The following is a 12,655-nucleotide window of genomic DNA, read 5'->3' on the forward strand; positions in this document are numbered from 1 at the left end:
ATCTAAAAATTCTGCTTTTTGTAGGTAGATAAGAATACAATCACGCAGACATCATGTTTTTACTATTGAGCAGAATAAATCTTCATTAATTCCATTTGATAATAAGCGTGTGTGGAATAGTGATTCTCTTACGAGTGTACCATGGGGGTACAACAACATATAGCTGTTTGTTATGCCATGAATTTTTAAATGCAAATTTGTTCATAAAACTTTTATTATTGTAAATATTATAATTATATTTAAAAAGGGGAAGATTAACTACAAAAAGATTATTATATCATCATAATTTATTTAAAATTCTATTTTTATTTCAATATTCAAGGTGTAAAAATATCATTCACATATTCAAAACGAGCTGATATACCCGTGCTTCGCTACGGGATTCTCAGAAAGACTGAATTGGTGGTTTTCCTAACTGAATTCAACACAGGTCATTACAAAAACGTCAGTAGGAATGTAGCGATTGAAAGCAATGTTATCATATAAAATACTCGATCAAACGAAAAGCCGCACACTGTCTCACTTTCAACGCCGATCTAACAGTCCAAAGTTCCAGAGCTGGAATAACCAGGTCGCAGACTGCCGTGAACACTCCTCTGTCATTATTCCGTTAAATATGCACACTACTCATTCCAATTAGTGCCTCAGAGTAGGGATTGAATAGCTCGAATGCTATGATGAACCAGGGTGTTACGTACCAGTAATATCAGAAAATGAATGAACCAGAGGAATGGCATGCTAAAGAAGAAAGTTATCTAACTCCCCAGCTACTTCCCGCCAATATACAGGCAGGCTGTTACACTCGGTACGAATAGGCGAGTTGGCCATGTGGTTAGAGGCGCGCAGCTGTGAGCTTGCATCCGGGAGATAGTGGATTTGAACCCCACTGCCGGCATCCCTGAATATGGTATTCCGTGGTTTCCCATTTTCACACCAGTCACACCCGGCTGTACCTTAATTAGAGCCTATGCCGCTTCCTTCACACCCCTATTCCTTTCCTATCCCATCGTCGCCATAATACATACCTGTGTCGGTGCGACGTAAAGCAAATTTTAAAAAACTTCGGTACGCTGCAGTAATCCTATCTAGCGGAGATGAGTGGAAACAGAAGACAAAAAACACATCACAACGAGGAATGGTCAATGTAATGTTATTGTTGATAAAGTTAATGAGCTTTCTATATTGCAGGCCTTCACATCAGTTTTCTTTCGACTCCGTGATATTAGGGCGTCTTACAAAATTATTTATATCGTAGACTGTTGTTCGTTATTCTCAGACTTTACGTACCTATTTTCACTAAATTCTGTTTACCCATTTTCTCGTGATTCGGCGCTGATATGGATTTAGTAACAAAAATTCAAATTCATGAACATCTCTGTGATTGTATGCGATACGGCAACAATGTATAAGACGTTACATACTGAACCCTTTAGGTCCATATAGAGGGATACCTACCTTTCTTACCTATCAGCAAAGCTCATGAGATCTGTCTCTTGGGTCGTATCGGGTTCTTCGTCACTTGCTGAGGTAAAGGTAGGGTTCAGTAATTCTAATCTATCTACTGGAATGAAAGGTCTGTTTAAAAGATTCCTATTTATTCAGGAAAATTCTGAAGCATCTGATATATCAATGGTATCATAGAAGTCAATGGTGTCCACTGGACACCACAATCATTTTTACATAAACGTCAGAACACTGGTGTGAGACTTTAACGTAACTGCCTGACGGGCATTCATACTAGAAACCATTGTCTCAATCATTAATCATTTAAGAAAGGAAAGTCTGGAAATCCTTAAATTCGGCTTCCATGTGAGACCACATGTACCATCATAGTGATTCGTTAGGGTCCAGCCCTCGTAACACGAACTCTGGACTCTGGGTATAATTAAGGCCGTCCAATCGGTGTGTGCCACACAGTGGTTCTACGGCATGGACCCTTAATTGAATCGATGTGACCTGCGTATATGTCATGGACCGACATCTAATCTTCTAAGTTACTTTAAAGTCATTGTGGATGATGACCGCAAGGAAATGATGCTACAATGGCATATGGCCCTAATCTAAGTCACTGAGGTTGATGACCCCCTGACCATCCAAGTTTCTAGGCTGAAGGCTAAACACAATTAAGTTACATCGGTTGATGACCAAAGTTTCAACTTTACTATCCCAGCACATTCGCTGCTCAATCAATCAAAGTTCAATAATTACAACAATAGCAATGCTCACAGACTTTGTGGCAGTAAAATCCATTTCCTTCGGATATGTCACTTTAATCGTTACTTTATTTTTTAATATTCCCCAGAAAACAAACTAAAATTTACAGAATGCATCTCCAAGTTATTCGCTTGATTAAAGTTATTTCAAAATTCGGTTTCACTGAATTTAATAATTCAATAAATTTAAATGATTTAGCGAAATGTTAAAGAACAGTACATTTTATCTCCGCGGACTCTGGTTTCTTCACAAATTTCTACGCAGCTGTGATGTGAATTCAATATTGTGATGTTTGTCTGGCTGGAAAAGAATTGTTACATAATTCATGTCCAGTTATACATCTTGTCTCCTGATCTCGCACTTTTAAAATCTAATCTAGTCCTAACCGTTATTAACACTTGGATATCCTAATAATCTACGTACAAACCAAACGACTCGCCATATAATTACGATGTCATCTCTCGTCATACCATTATGAATTTTGCACACCCCTCACAGACAAACCGATAATCACAACCATCGCTCTATATTTTGGACAACCCTGAATTTGGTTACTCTGTTCCTTCTACTCAAAGTTCGTGATTTCAAATGTTCATTACGTCCCCAATTACAGTATTTCACAATACTCAGATTATTACCGGCTATGAATTTCAACTAAATCCAGGATTTTAACGTTTTCCCTGGCCGAGGATACAGTACAATCTCAATTCCACGCCTGTCCCGTTATCACAGTTGAGGCCTCTCACCCCCCCAAGTTCGCTTGGCAGTGACATGAAACACCCGGTTCGTTCTACCTGACTGACTTCTCAAAATGCTCCCTTTAAACTCTGCCGACATAATTAAACAAATACGATATTCTAACCAACAAAATGCACAGATTATGCTTCATGATGCCCACACTAATTATACGCGTCGCCAATTAATACCGCTATGGATTTCTATGAATTTCTTTCCATTCTCAACATTATAAAATATTCCTCGGGCTATCATGTCCCGGCTTCAATGACAGGACTCTAACCTGATTCGCACATCTCATCTCAACTCATATAAAACATTCCTCGGGCCTCCATGTCCCGGCTTCAATGACAGGTCCAACCTGATTCACAAATCTCATATCAACAAAACTAACCCCTGTTTCCCAGCTCCACAATTATCATCGACAAAGAACTGGAATAAAATCCTCACTAGAAATCTCGACGTCTAATATGGCACAATGCATTACTCATGAATAACTTCGCATAAATGATATCGTATTTAATAACTAAATTTTTACGAGAAATGGCTGAAACATTCTACTAGATCTTTTATTGTCAGTCAGACACAGTTTAAAATGGGCCTAGAAAAACGTTTCTCTCCGTGACCAAATTCATCACCCTAGGTTCTTACCCGACAGCGCGCTTCCACTCGATTGAAAATGAGTGACCATGGATTATTATTATTAACGTCAAATTGCAGACAGAAAAATTTTACGTCGAATGAACATCTTAATTTGGCATCACAAAATATAGGCAGTACACTTCACACGGATGACGATCTACATTGGACGTGATATCACTTCGGAACCCTATTCAGTAACTTTTTACAACATCATACGGCACTCGCCAGACTTCAAAAATTTCTCCAAGTGGGAAATAAAACAAATGACTCCTTTAGTCGTACTCTCACATTTACAGAACTTAGTAGGGGTGACCACTGCGTCGTATATCCCCATTCAAATACACGTTTAGAGATCACGAGACAAGATATAAGAGGTGGTAAGATGGAAAGTCACGTACCTCATGTAGTCATAGGGCTCACCTGCGACCCTGGCATTTTATTAAGCCATTTTTACATTCATGGCTTTACAAACCATTATGTTTCTTCAGGTTTCCTGGAATAAAGCATTAAAAAAAAGAAAATACCCTTCACTTGTTTGCTGAGTGCACACGATGGATTATAATTATTTCCGCACACGAATTACTTAATCACATTAGAATTTATTCAGTACTTTGACCGTCCTATCTGGTACAATTATTTCACTCAAGAAAACTATCTCCTCACGGAGTCAAGACCTAGCCGCAATGGCTAAAATCTGCAGTTGAACTCAGTCTACTTTCGTTGTTTGATTTCGCAGAGCAGCTCAACAATTTTTCGTCCGCTTTGTATCACAAATGCCGGAGAAGGAGACTTCGTCATGGCGTCCCTTCGTATTTATAGCAGTTACTCCCTCTCTTCGGATATCTCCCTTTGCCGCCAAAAAAATTTCTATAAATTTTCTGACTTACCTAAACTGTAATTTCAAGAGTTTTGAAAGTGACTACATACTTGCTACATTTCTGGCGGTAGTGTTCATGGACATTTAAAACCTTTACGGGTTCGATTTGTGAGATGATTGACCCCCTTTGATAGGCACTATATTTTTTTGACTTGGCTTGGGTCGTCATGTACACGCGCTTTGAAATAGTTCACAAAAATGACTTGAGATTCTTCCGCCGTTGACACGTGTGGCTGACGTCACGTACCCCAGAGCGTGGGACCGAAGGTAATCACCCCCTCGTCATGTGTCAAATCCATGCTATCAAGAATCCAACTTTAAAATGATTGTCGATTTATGCATGATGTTCTTAGGGCACAAAGGTCATGGGTTCAATACATACATACATACATACATACATACATTATCATTATAGACTGTTATGACTTTCAGCGTTCAGTCTGCAAGCCTCTGTGAATTTAGTAAACGTCGCCACAATCCTCGATTGGCAACTGGTGTTGTGGCCTCACTTAGTTCTATACCTCTTATCTTTAAATGGTTAGAAACTTTGTATAACCATCGTCGTCTTGGTCTACCTATACTTCCCTTACCCTCCATAACAGAGTCCATTATTCTCCTAGGTAACCTATCCTCCTCCATTCGCCTCACATGACCCAACCACCAAAGCCGGTTTATGCGTACAGCTTCATTCATCGAGTTCATTCCTAAATTACCTTTTATCTCCTCATTCCGAGTACCATCCTGCCATTCTTCCTACCTGTTTGTACCAGCAATCATTCTTGCTACTTGTTACTTGTTACATTCTTGTTACTTCTAACTTATGAATAAGATATCCTCAGTCCACCCAGCTTTCGCTCCCGTACAGCAACGTTGGTCTGAAAATAGACCGATGTAAAGATAGTTTCGTCTGGGAGCTGAGTTCGTTCTTAACAGAATACTGTTGATCGCAACTGCGAGCTCACTGCATTAGCTTTACGACACCTTGATTCAATCTCACTTACTATATTACCATCCTGGGAGAACACACAACCTTAAATACTTGAAATTATCGACCTGTTCTAGCTTTATATCACCAATCTGACATTCAATTATCTTGCTTTTCTTACCTACTGACATCAATTTAGTCTTCGAGAGGCTAATTTTCATACCATACTCATTGCACCTATTTTCACGTTCCAAGATATTAGAATGCAGGCTTTCGGCACAATCTGCCATTAGGACCAAGTCGTCAGCATAGGCCAGACTGCTTACTACATTTTCACCTAACCGAATCACTCCCTGCCATTTTATACCTTTCAGCAGATGATCCATGTAGACTACAAACAACAAAGGTGAAAGATTACAGCCTTGTCTAACCCCTGTAAGTACCCTGAACCAAGAACTCATTCTACCATCAATTCTCACTGAAGCCCAATTGTCCACACAAATGCCTTTGATTGATTTTAATAATCTACCTTTAATTCCATAGTCCCCCAGTATAGCGAACATATTTTCGTACCCTGTCATATGCTTTCTCTAGATCTACGAAACATAAACACAACTGCCTATTCCTCTCGTAGCATTTTTCAATTAAGTGGCGCATACTGAAAATCTGATCCTGACAGCCTCTCTGTGGTCTGAAACCACACTTGTTTTCATCGAACTTCCTCTCAACGAATGATCGCACCCTCACTTCAAAAATGCCAGTGAATACTTTGCATGGTACACTAATCAATGAGATAACCTCGATAGTTGTTGCAATACTTCCTGCTCCCTTGCTTATAGATAGGTGCAATTACTGCTTTGTCCAATCTGAAGGTACCTTACCAACACTCCATGCTAATCTTACTACTATATGAAGCCATTTCATCCCTGCCTTCCCACTATACTTCACCATTTCAGGTCTAATTTCATCTATTCCTGCTGCTTTATGACAATGGAGTTTATTTACCATCCTTTCTACTTCCTCAAGCGTAATTTCACCAACATCATTTTCCTCCTCCCCATGAGCTTGGCTGTTCGCAACACCACCAGGATGATTTCCTTTTACATTGAGAAGATGTTCAAAATATTCCCTCCACCTCTCCAGTGATTCCCTGGGATCTATTATGAGCTCACCTGAATTACTCAAAACACTGTTCATTTCCTTTTTCCCTCCCTTCCTAAGATTCTTTATTACTGTCCAGAAAGGTTTCCCTGCTGCTTGACCTAGCCTTTCCACGTTATTACCAAAATCTTCCCTCGACTTCTTTTTGGATTCAACAACTATTTGTTTCGCTCTGTTTCTTTCATCTACGTACAAATCCCTGTTTGCCTCGGCCCTTGTTTGGAGCCATTTCTGAATAGCCTTCTTTTTACGTTTACAAGCTGCTCTCACTTCATCATTCCACGAAGATGTTCGCCTTTTCCCATCTTTATACACAGTTGTTCCTAGGCATTCCCTTGCTGTTTCTACTACAGCATCCCTGTATGTCACCCATTCACTTTCTCTATCCTGAACCTGCTTACTGTCTATTGTTTGAAACTTCTCACTAATCATATCCATGTACTTCTGTCTAATTTCCTCGTCCTGGAGATTTTTTACCCTTATTCGTTTGCAGACAGATTTTACTTCCTCTACCCTTGGCCTAGAGGTATTTAGTTCACTACAGATCAGATAGTGGCCTGTATCATCGAAACATCCCCCGAAAACTCGTACATTCCTAACAGATTTTCTGAATTCGAAGTCAGTTAAGATATAGTCCATTATGGATCTGGTACCCCTAGCCTCCCATGTGTAGTGGTGAATAGCCTTATGCTCGAAAAATGTCTCCGTAACTGCTAAACCCATACTAGCACAGAAGTCCAGCAAACGCTTCCCATTCCCATTAGCTTCCATATCTTCCCCACATTTACCAAACACCCTTTCGTATCCTTCAGTTCTATTCCCAACTCTCGCATTGAAATCGCTCATTAGCACTATTCTGTCCTTGCTGTTGACCCTGACCACGATGTCACTCAATGCTTCATAAAACTTGTCAATTTCATCCTCATCTGCACCCTCACATGGTGAATACACGGAGACAATTCTAGTCCTAATTCCTCCAACTGCCAAATCTACCCACATCATTCGCTCATGTACGTGCCTAACAGAAACTATGTTGCGTGCAATGGTATTCCTGATAAAGAGCCCTACTCCAGACTCTGCCCTTCCCTTTCTAACACCCGTCAAGTACACTTTATAATCTCCTATCTCTTCCTCGTTATCTCCCCTTACCCGAATATCACTTACTCCTAGCACATCCAGATTCATCCTCTTTGCTGACTCAGCCAGTTCTACTTTCTTTCTTCCATAAGCCCCATTAATATTGATAGCTCCCCATCGAATTCCATTTCGTTCGCCAAGTTGTTTCCAAGGAGTCCCTCGCCTGTCAAATAGGAGTGGGATTCCGTTACTCCCATAGGTCCGAAGCTTGCTTAAAATGTTCTGAGCTCGGTAAATTCATGAAGCAGGATGCTACCCTACTTGCACATAGTCCAAGTGAGGATCTCTCCTCTAACGGGTTATCGACCACCGGTGAATTGTATAGTCCTAGCCGCCTGAGCACAAGGAGGGCCATGGCTCAAAATATGTCCGAGATGCCCACTCCCATTCCATAGCAACTGGTATCCCGACTCTCAGGACCACTTACTAGGCCACTCAGCCGTTGCCCATGGTTCACGAACTAGGACGTGACTACAGTAACCCACACCATGAACCATTATAAGACATAAGTGATCGGAAATTTAATAACTTCTTACATAACTACTACTAACTTACGACATAACTAAAGTTATGTTAGTTATGTAGTATTTATCGATACGACCACTAATAACATAAATAGCTTATTTGAGAATTACATTTCAGGCCTTCCTCTAAACTACCATTTCACTCAGCGTGAATAAAATAATTTATAGCCTAGATTGTAGTGGTTCATCGCCCGACTTTACATACCGATTTTCATTAAATTCTCTTCGGTTGTTTTCTCGTGATGCGTGTACAGACAGACAGACAGACAGACAGACAGACAGACAGACAGACAGACAGACAGACAGACAGACAGACAGACAGACAGACAGACAGACAGACAGACAGACAGACAGACAGACAGACAGACAGACAGACAGACAGACAGACAGACAGACAGACAGACAGACAGACAGACAGACAGACAGATATTACGGAAAAGTAAAAAATGCATTTCCTTCTTACTGTGGACATGAATGATACAGAAATATAGATTACATTTCAGGCCTTCCCCTAAACTACCATTTCACTCAGTGTGAATAAAATTATTGATGGCCTAGATTATAGAGACTTATTTCCCCACTTTGCATACCAATTTTCGTGAAGATACGACCACTAATACAATAAATATTTGAGAATTAAATTTTAGACCTTCCCGTAAACTACCATTTTTCTCAGCGTGAATACAATTATGTATAGCCTGTATTGTAGAGACTTATTTCCCATCTTTGTCTACCGATTTCCATTAAGATGCGACCACTAATAATATAAATACTTGAAAATGAAATTTTAGGCATTCCCCTAAATTGCCATTTCATTCAGTATGAATACAATTATTGACGGCCCAGATTATGTCGACTTATTACCCCGACTTTGCATTCCGATTTTCATTAAGACACGACCACTAATAACATAAATATCTGAGAATTAAATTTCAGGCCTTCCCCTAAACTACCATTTCACTCAGCGTGAATAATTTAATTTATAGCCTAGATTATAGTAGTTCATCACCCAACTTTACATTCCGATTTTCATTAAATTCTCTTCAGCCGTTTTCTCGTGATGCGTGTACAGACAGACAGACAGACAGACAGACAGACAGACAGACAGACAGACAGACAGACAGACAGACAGACAGACAGACAGACAGACAGACAGACAGACAGACAGACAGACAGACAGACAGACAGACAGACAGACAGACAGACAGACATTACGGAAAAGTAAAAAATGCATTTCCTTGTTACTGTGGACATGACCGATAGAGAAATACCATTCTTTTCAAATTCTGAGCAATGTACAGACAAAACTGTTATTATATATATATATATATATATATGTAACATTATGTTTATTTTTCAAAAAATGATAAACATGTAAAACATTATCAGAAAATTATTTCATTTCTATATTTTTATAAAATCAGAAATAGTGATAATATTTGTTTCGCAATGTTCAAAATCACAAATATTAATAATGATAATGAATAATACAAAAATGTAATATTGTTTTATTTTTCTATAATGGATTAACTTATAATACTCAAAAACACGAATAATGATCAATAATACAAAACAAAAATAGTATATTGTTTTATTTTTACAAAAAATAGATAATCATTACACATCTATTCCTCTTCCTTTGTCCATCTATTTATGACTTTTAGAAAACCTATTATGAATCAATGAAAATTTAAAAGGTAAAAAGTAATACCTTCCCCTTACCGCACCCTCCTTTTTCATCTACCGCTCGTTCCTCTTTTTTTTATCAAAAGAAAAGGTTAAAAAGAAAAAAGAGTAAGTAAAACTTATGCGACACGACTTAATAGGAGGTGAAAAGAACAAGAGGACAACACTACACTATGCTTTCCAGTTTAATAACGTAACGTAAGTATATCTCCACCAAGAAAGGTAATAATAACGATAAATATTTGACTAATCCTCTTATCCGTTATTCTTTGCAAACTAGACTGGGAGATCGACATTATTTAGCTCTTTAATTGTATTATTAACAAAAGTATGATTTCTAGCAAGGTAGTGTCGGGAAGGGGGCAGGGTCCACTAAGGTTAGACCCCCTCCAAGATGGTGTCGGGAAGGCGCATGTTGAGATGGGCAGCTAGCCTTTAAACTATAATCCTCTGTGGTTAAGCCTCTGGCTATGTCAACAGCAGTGAGGTTAGCCACGTTCCAAAATTCCGCGCCAAAAACAAGTGCACGTGGTTACGACCTGTCAAGATGGCAGATGTCATATTAACAGCTGTTTAAATTCCGCGCCCCACGTCGTTAAGATGGCAGCAGTGAGGTTAGGACCTGTCAAGATGGCAGCTGTCATCTTAACAGCTGTTTAAATTCCGCGCCCCACGTGGTTAAGATGGCAGCAGTGAGATTAAAACCTGCCAAGACGGCAGAAGTGAGGATAGCCACGTTCACTTGATACAAAATCCGCGCCAAACAAGTACACGTGGTTAGGACCTGTCAGGATGGCAACTATCATCTTGACAGGTGTTTAAATTCCGCGCCCCACGTGGTTAAGATGGCAGCAGTGAGGTTAGCCACGTTCACTTGTTCAAAATCCGCGCCAGACAAGTGAACGTGGTTAGGACCTGTCAAAATTCCTCGCTCCACGTGGTTAAGATTGCAGCAGTGAGGTTAGCCACATTCACTTGTTCACAAAATGTAAGGTTAGGACCTGTTAAGATGGCGGCAGTGAGTTTAGCGACGTTCTGTTGTTCAAAAATGAGGTTAGGGTCTGTCAAGGTTACAACTGTCATCTTGCCAGCTGGAAAAAGCACGTGGCTTTGTTGACAAACAATTACACGTGTCTTTGACGTCATGGCCACGTGGCCGTTATGTCATGGTGTCAATGACCTCGGTACTGACTCTGCAAAAAAACGCTAACGCCAGTGATTTAGAACCCGCCCTGCTCTACTACTAATGGCCGACCCGGTCCTAGGGGCATGTCACTAAGATGGTAACACCACACCTGAGGAATATCCAAAATCCAGCCCACTCCAAAAAGCAATACAAAAGTTATATTCCCGGCGTCATAAATTCGCCTTAGATTCAACGAGGGCACAATCCAGCAATTCTTCTTCTTCCTCCGCTTTTCCCACATCTGTGAGGCCGCGGGTGCGAACTCTGTCGCACATGTGAATTTGGCCATGTTATACGGCCGGATGCCCTCACTGACGCCAACCATATATGGAGGGATTATTTACTATTGCGTGTTTCTGTGGCGGATGGTAGTGTAGTATGTTGTCTGAATATGAAAAGGAAAGTGTTGGGACAAACACCCAGTTCCCGAGCCAGAAGAATTTTTCAGACGCGATTAAAATCCCGACGCGGCCGGGAATCGAACCCGGAACCCTTCGAACTGAAGGCCTCAACGCTGATCATTCAGCCAATGAGTCGGACAATCCAGCAAACTTCACTATTAATTATAAATAAATTAATCTGACCACGGAGTCATGACCTGTGGAATTTTGGAAGTTCATCCTCATATAAGACTCCAATAACTTTTATAACCTAACATATTCATTTCTGAGAGATCAACCCCACCTAACTGCTGATTGGCCGAATGCGGAGGCCGCCATGGAAGAAGCTGATTTTCCCGCCAAAGGAGGAGGATAAAAATGTAATTATAAATTTTGATCCAACGACCGATTGTGAATCCAACTCCACACATCTGGTTAGAATCAGGTCTCAAACGAGTGAGCCACGTTTTGACGCCCAGCTCAGTCTGCGGACATCGATATGGGGGACTTGTAGCCTCCCTCTCCATCGTTACATCGGTGGAGCCTGGATATGTTGGAAAAATATTGTAGAAAGGGACCTCTGGGCCAAACCATTACTGAGGATGAGTTTGGCAGTCACAGCGAACGGACGTACATGTTTCCCGCTGAGTCACTCGCATCGCTAGATTATTTGTACTTATCAGTACTAGCCAGGCAATTGTACTTGTGAGTACAAACAAGAAAGAGCAGTATGTGTCTGTGCCAGTGCACTTCCCAGAGCACGGCATATTGTGTACCGTGTACGAGCTCAAAACTCACGAGTAAAAAATTATCACGGATTCCAAGAAAAGGATTAGTAAGAGTAGGTTTCTGTACCTGGGCCAGTCTCAATACTCACGAGCAGCGCCAGTTCTTCTTTAGATGGATAAATGATGAGATAATCGAATACTTTTATAATCGATTAACTCCCATCCGGTTATTTAAATAATCGAATAAATAATCGTCCACCTCTGTGGTGTAGCGGTTAGTGTGATTAGCTGCCACCCTCGGAGGCGCGGGTTCGATTGCCGGCTCTGCCACGAAATTTGAAAAGTGGTACGAGGGCTGGAACGGGGTCCACTCAGCCTCGGGAGGTCAACTGAGCAGAGACCGGTTCGATTACCACCTCAGCCATCCTGGAAGTGGTTTTCCGTGGTTCCCACTTCTCCT

This window comes from Anabrus simplex, chromosome 2 (genome assembly GCF_040414725.1).
Source record: "Anabrus simplex isolate iqAnaSimp1 chromosome 2, ASM4041472v1, whole genome shotgun sequence".
NCBI lineage: Eukaryota > Metazoa > Arthropoda > Insecta > Orthoptera > Tettigoniidae > Anabrus > Anabrus simplex.